The sequence below is a fragment of the Acomys russatus genome, chromosome 4 (assembly GCF_903995435.1).
Source record: "Acomys russatus chromosome 4, mAcoRus1.1, whole genome shotgun sequence".
In the NCBI taxonomy this organism is placed as follows: Eukaryota; Metazoa; Chordata; class Mammalia; order Rodentia; family Muridae; genus Acomys; species Acomys russatus.
Genome location: NC_067140.1, coordinates 44,912,961 through 44,920,734, shown reverse-complemented (window position 1 = coordinate 44,920,734; position 7,774 = coordinate 44,912,961). Strand labels below are relative to the sequence as shown.

The following is a 7,774-nucleotide window of genomic DNA, read 5'->3' as shown; positions in this document are numbered from 1 at the left end:
ATTCCTCTACATTCAGTTATCCAGTTTGATCAGAACCATTTGTTGAAGGTACTGTTTTTTTGCTCCCAGTATTTCTGGATTCTTTTTTAAAAATTAGGTTTCTATAGATCTGTGGTTTTATGTCTAGGTTTTCAATTAAATTCCATTGATCTAATACTAGGCTGTTATTAGTATAGCTTTGTACCACAACTTGAGATCAGTAATTGTGAGATCAACAACAGGACTTTTATTGCTTATGATGGTTTTATCAATCCTGGGCTTTTTGTGTTACTATGTGAAGCATTGTGTTGGAGTTTTTATGGGTATTGCATTGAGTCTGTACACTGCTTTTGAATGTAGGATGACCATTTCTACTATGCCAAACCTACTAATGATCATAAAAAATCTTTTCACTTTCTGATATCTTCTTCAGTTTCTTTCTGTAAAGTTTTTATCATACAAGCCTTTCAATTGCTTGGTTACACTTGCCCCAGAATATTTTATATTTGTGACTATTGTGAAAGGTGTTTTTCTCTTATTTCTTTCTCAGTCTGTTTTTCATTTTTCTATTGGAAGGCATCCAATCCCACTCATCTCCCCCTTCCCTTTATACCTGCCCTTCATCATTGCAGCCTATCTCCAACAGAGAAGACAAATCTCTTTGTGGAATCTGTATTGTGTCATAGTGTGTCCCACGGTATACCATTTTGTCCATGCATTTTTTTATTGCAAGTATTAATTTCAATGATTCATTGTTTTGGTTTGAGGTCTCTGGCTTTGGCTACTCTATCAATAAATACTAAAACCTCACTGGAACTCCTCTCAGATATCCTGTTGTTGTTTTGTGTAATGGAGATCCTCTAGTTTTGGATGTGTAGGACTGGCCACTTCATGCACTCCAGCAGTTCACCAATGGGCTAAATGTTAGGGTGGGACTATTCAAAGCCCTCTATCAGGGCCTGAGTAGTATCTGAGCTGGTCATCCTACTGGTTCTCTAACTCTCATGCCCTTGGGCCAGCTCACTAGTAACCTTTGCTTCCAGGGCCAGCTGTACCTGCTATACAGGAGAGATGCAGGGCCTGTTTTTTCAAGTGTTCCATCTGGTGGGCAACAGGACAAGGTCTCCTACTCTCATGACCCTGGGGCCAGCTCTTCTGCCTGCCATAGATGGTGACAGACACCCTCCTCCATACCACTGCCCATTAGATAAGAAAACAGGAGAAGCTTTCCCATACTCGTGCCCTCTGGGCTGGTTTATTCCTACCCCTACTACCAGGGTCAGGTTTACTGTTCTGCCCAGGTGAGGTACAGAGCCAGACCTCTAGAATATTGCAGTAGAAGAGGGGCAGGCGCAGATCTCCTACTTTCATGACACCAGCACCAGGTCCTCCAGCTGCAGCAGGGGTTCAGGGGCAAGGGGAATGGAGATTATCTATTACTTGTCCAAACCAATACTCAAGAGACAAGTGGTAGGACCAGTGCAACCACACTCCTATCTTCTTTGGGTATGGGTTACATAAAACTCCCACAATGTGTATTCCTGCGCTCCCAAGTATTGAAGCTGACTAGAGAGAGGATCAGCTCTCTTGATCTCATTCCCCTAGAGACAGATTTCCCACAACACTCAGATGAAGGGTGTAGCCACCTCTGCACAGCTCTCAGACTTCAGCATGTCCCAGTAAGGGAGTTCAGACCAGAGACGTCCACTTGGACTTTGGTAGTAACAGACCCATGCTATTGCAGGGTCATAGACTCAGACATGGTGCTCAGTGGCAGCACAGACCAGGGCCCCACAATTATCCCAGGTGGCATAATCATCTATGCACATCAAGCTGATCTTCACTATCCTCAAATGTCCAGTTATCCCTCTTTTCATTGTGCCCACATCCTTGTGTTTCTCTTTCTCTTCTATTTCTCCACCACTTACTTGCTCTTCTTATTGGCTCCCTGACCCCAGGGAGGGGTCATCTCAAGACTGCTCTCAGAAGAGCTATGCTCTGCTTGTGCATTATAGTGCCTGGCAGGGATCATCTCTAGCAAGTTGGTCCAACCAGGCCTGTGTGGTTCCAGACTAGTAAGTGTCTGAGGCTAGCTTCCTGTCCAGGCTCCATGGCACTGGCCTGGTGGGCATCTCAGGCTCCTTTTTTAAGGAAATGTTAACACCATTCAGATGTTCAGAACATTGAGTATAGACATAGCTCCATTCTGCCAACTGCTGACACACATGTGACACAGAAGCCACACCTATAATGCTTCTAGACACAGGTGATATTGACTTCTTTTAAATGTGATTGCTTCTTTATGTTCTAGAGCTTTCAGATGTGGTGTAAGTTGGTAGCAAAATATATACTCACTTATTAGTGGATATTACCTCAACATAGATATCCTTTGAGAGCCTCCACCCACTGGATAATTGGGACAGATGCTTGGACTCTCTACTGGACTCTGAGGAGAGTGCTAAGAGTAGTGTGGAAAAATGAGAGGATGGAAGGACACAGAGGGTTCAGGGGCCCCACAAAGAGACCATTATGACAGGTGGATCTGGACCCAGTGGGGCCTGCATAAACTGTTGCACCAACCAAGCACTATGCATGCAGGAAACCTAGACCCCATGTTCAAATCTAGTCAATGGAGAGCTCATTATCCATGGTTGTGGGGGGAACAGGAAATGCCTCTGACATGAACTCTCGTGCTCCAGATTAGATCGCTTCCCCTTCATGGGGAGGCCAGCAGCACACAAAGGAGAGAGAAGCAGGCAATCTGGATGAGATCTGATAGGCTGTAGTCATATGGTGTAGGAGGAGGTCCCCTTCTGTCAGTGGTTTGGGGAGGGGAATAAGGCAGAATAGGGAGAGAGGGTGGGAAGAGGAAGATATAAGTGAGGGTATAACAATCAGGATATAAGCTGAATAAATTAAAATAAATTTTAAAAGATATCTTCAGATATTGTATGTAGGTATTTAATGTGATGAACTTTTAGAATTGGTTTTATTGGGCCTCATATGTTTAAGTATGCTGTGTATTCATTTTTTATTTGATTCTATAAAGTTTTTAACTTATTTCTTTAGTTTTGTCTTGACCCATTTGTCCTTCAGTAGAAAGTTGTTCTGTTTCCATGGGTTTGTATGCCTTATGTCTGATAGGACATAGGAAATTATTTCAGTTTTCTTCTATCTATTGAGACTTACTTTATGTCCAAGTATATAGTCAATTTTGGAGTAAGTTCCCTGAGGTACAGAGAAATAAAACTTAGACGTCCAGAAAATATTTTCAACAAAACCATAGGAAAAAAATGTGACCTAAGGAAGGAGACACCTGAGTTCCACGATGATGGCGCCTATCACGCATTGTACCTGACCTACCTTATGTAGACCAGAGATCTGGACTGGGAGCTACAGACTGCAAGAACTGGAGAACACTTGATGAGTGGGGTCCCGCACAGGGCAGACCACAGGCGGGTCTGATCCCGGGTCAACCAACAGCCCATGGAGGTCCTGAACCCACCTGCAGTCTGCATCTGGCCACTATAGGCCAGGTGCAGTGCGTGGGATGGTGAGACACTGGAGCTCTTGGCCTGGGGAAGTCTCAGGGAAACAGGTCCATCTGTCCTCAGACATGTCTGCCCACCCCACACCAATCCATGGGGAGGCCAGGAGGCCGAACGGGTGCACAAGGGAGCCAGGCAGCTGGCCTCAGCAGACTGAGCCTGTAAAATTGGGCTGATAGAACCTGGCCTGGCCAAAGGTTCGTAATCTAGACTGGTCTGCTATCTAGACTGGTCCAGGCAGGAACCTGTCTTCGAGCCACAGCAGTCCTAGCCTGGACAATTGGGCAGATAAAGCCCAACCTGGATAATCCCCATGGTTCAGCAGGGACTCCCATGCTTGTGGGAGAAGCTGGACAACCCTGAGGGGTGTGGGACAGAACTACCACAGTCCTGCTGTCTGAACAGGTCCAGGCGGGAACCTATCTACACACCACAGCAGTCCTTGTCTGCATAGCTGGGTAATTAAAAGATGGCCTGGCCATTCCCCATGGCCCAGCAGGGTCTCCCACAGGCTTAAGAGAGGCTGGACTGCCCTGAGGGATCAGGACAAAAAATTAAACAGCGGCCCCCAACACAGCTGGTCTGAAAACCTCAGTAGCATGAACGGGATCACGCAGAAGCCTACCTCTGCTGACTCAGTCAGGATCATAAGGTGTAGAGCAAAGTCTCCTGGAGCAGAAACCAGGTCACCTGCTGGTTCCAGGGAAGAACTCCCTGATCCCCACAGGCAAGGGCATGTGACCTATAATCACCCAACAACTATCCACTCTCAACAACCAGTGAGAGACACAAGAAGCTAGCACCCAACATTAGAGATAGCAAGATGACTAAAGGACAGTGTAAGAATGCAAACAACTTAAACCAAAACAACTCAACATATCCAGATCCCAGCTATCCTAAGGAAAGCAACTCTGAGACCCCAACACAATCAAAATACAAGAAAATGACCTCAAATCCTTAGTAATGAAGATGATAATGGAGGAAATAAATAAAATCTGTAATCAAATGCAGGAAGATGCAGCCAAACAGGTGGAAGATATAAGAGGCCTATAGAGAGGCACTGGAAAAAATTCAGAAAAATACAAACAATCAGATGAAGGAAATCAATAAAACAATTCAAGATATGAAGATGAAAATGGAAACAGAGATAAAAGCACAGACAGAAGTAAAACCAGAACAAGAGACATTAGAGAAGAAAGTAAGAAACATAGAAGTGAGCTTCTCTAACAGAATCCAAGAAATGGAGGAACAAATCTTGGGACTAGAAGATACAATTGTAGAACTCAAAGCAACCATCAAAGAAAAGGCTAAATCTGAAAAATTCCTGACACAAAATACCCCCCAAAAATCAAGGAGACCGTGAAAAGATGAAACCTGAGAATAATAGGCATCAAGGAAAGAGAAGATACCCGACTCTATGGCTCAGAAATTATCTTAAATAAAATCACAGAAGAAAATGTCCCCAATTTAAATAAAGAGATGCATATAAACATACAAGAGGCCTACAGAACACCAAATAGAATAGACTAGAAAAGAAAATCTTTCTTCCACATAATAATAAAAACACAAAATATACAGAACAAAGAAAAATATTAAAAGTGACAAGAGGAAAAGGCTGTCTAACATACAATGCAAAACCTATGAGAATTACGACCTCTCAGCAGAGACCATAAAGGCCAGAAGGGCCTGAACAGAGGTCCTGAAAACCGTAAGAGATAACAGATGCCAGGCCAGACTACTATACCCATCAATAACCAGTGACAGAGAGAACAAAACAAAATATTTTAGGAGAAAAACAAACTTAAACAGTTCTTTTCCACAAAACCAGCTTTACAGAAGTTATTAGAAGGAAAATGTCACCCCAAAGAGACAAGCCACAACCAAAACTACACAGGAAATTAATAACTACACCATCATTAAAACACAACCACACAAACACTCTACTGTAGACAACATAAAAAATTAAGGGACTTAACAGTCACTTGTGATTAATATCTCTCAACATCAATGGGCTCAATTCTCCAATAAAAAAACACAAACTAAGTGAATGGATGCATAAACAATATCCAACATTTTTCTGCATTCAAGAAACACATCTCACCTGCAAAGATAGACATTACCTCAGGGTAAAAGGCTGGAAAAAATATTCCAAGCAAAGAGTCACGAGAAGCAAGCTAGTGTAGCCATTTTAATATCTAATAAAATAGACTTTCAACCAAAATTAGTCAAAAAGGTTGAGGAAGGACACTTCATACTCATCAAAGGTAAAATCAACAAAGATGACATCACAATTCTGAACATCTATGCTTCAAATACAAGGGCACCCACATTTGTAAAAGAACTATAAACAAAGTTTAAACCACACATTGATCCCCACATATTAATAGTGGGAGGTTTCAACACTCCACTTTCATTGAAATATAGGTCATTGTGACAGAAGTCCAAGGTCCCATGGGGTGCTGAGAAGAAGATATAATCCTTTGTGTTTGGGTGAAAAGTTCAGTAAATATCTGTTAGATCCATTTGATTCATGATGTTCCATGGTTTCCGCTTCCTCCCTGTACTTCAGGAGAGTTTAGTGTCTGTGTGATGACTGGTAGGTAATTTTCTATAAACATGTGTCCCTGATCTGCTCAAATATTTTGTTCATGGGGTTTGTGTGCTGGAGTTAGAGGTTTGGGGAATGGGATGAGTTGGGAAAGAGGTTTGAAGAGGAGATCTTTGTGATCTATTGTGCGTCGGGTCTGAGCAGAAAGGGAAACCACAGTAGGTTTTCTTCTACAGAGCTTAGGATGAGGCTCAGGTAAATGAATTTGAAAAAGCAGAAGGAAAGGTATAGATGTAAAGTCAGGCTATTTATTGCCCCCTCTGTAGCAGCCCTTGAGTTATCAGGAGGTGTCTGCTTGGATTGTTTGAGAGTTGAAATTGGGTCAATTGAGGTGACAATCCTTCTTTCCCCAAATATAATTTCCCTTTACTTAGTTAAAAGTTAAGTGCCATGCAGGCATCATTTTGAGTCATTGGAAAACCAGGAACAAGACGCGTTGCTGTTCATTTTGGTATCTTTTTCAAAAAGAAGTTATGGTCCCTTTAAAAGACACCACATTTTTAGACACACAGTATTTGGAGCAGTCAATTTTGACTCCTGACTTGGAAGCCTCTGCACTGAGGATGAATTAGAATAATTCTGAAGGAGTGATACAAGCTATCAATGTAGAAAAGCATTTGTTAGGCCTATCCAGATGTAATGGATAGCAACAATGACAAGCATAATACGATATTTAAAAAAGTTCAATAGTGGTACTTACATTGTAGGGGTAACCAATCTCTACTTTGTTAATCTCAAAGCTTATACAATAATAGTAAGGGATTCATGCCTAACTATAAATTTATTCATCTACCAATAGTTGGTGAGATGATAGAACCTAGAGTAGAATTTACTAATTCCAGTTCCTAAACAAGTATAACTTCTTTTTTTCTAAATACTTATCCTTATATCATACCTAAGTCTTGATCTTACCTTTCATTAAAGAATCATCTTCTTGAAGTAAACAGTGATCATTACTAAAATTCACAACTTGACAAAATGCAGATATCAGCTCACTTTAGGGTAGCTGCCCCCAGACAACACAATTATAATACAGACTTTATATCTAAGGCTCTAGGAACTTCATGGAAGATCAGGCAGAAAGGCTGAAAGATTCTGAGGACCAAGACAACTGCTGTAATATAGTTTCTTCAAAACAAACAAAGAAACAAACAAAACTCTAAAAGGAGGATACCAAGTGGATGACAGATGAGGAGGGGGGAGGGTGGTGTGGGACTAAGGATGAACAAGACCTGTTGTAAAAAATTAGGTGAAAAAAATGATGTTTAAAATCAACATACAAAACAGCTTCAACAACACATTAGTTTTGTGTATATCATTGCTTGCAATCAACTTATCATTAAATAAATAGGAAGAATGTACAGAAGTGCCCAAGGCATTGAGGACTCTAACATGGGAGGAAGGAAAGTAAAGCCATCCTTTGTTGTGACATATTTGACAGATTGGCCCCATAACTAATGGAATTCTAGTATAATTATGCTGGCATCTCTTTCACAGCATCTTATTGGATCAAATTCTGCAGAATATGTCTCTAGTTCCCTCTTTATCAAGTCTTAGACTCTTCTGGTGAAAACAATTTCATAATAGCTTTATTGGCATCTTAGTATTAAAATTCAAATAGGCATGGTGAAAGATTTAT

At 41.5% G+C, this 7,774-nt stretch overlaps 1 pseudogene; it reads right to left on the bottom strand.

The window, feature by feature from the left end:
• Positions 1–2,132: 2,132 nt before the first annotated feature.
• LOC127188717 (uncharacterized) lies at positions 2,133–2,246 on the bottom strand (annotated as a pseudogene).
• Between the last annotated feature and the right edge of the window lie 5,528 nt (positions 2,247–7,774).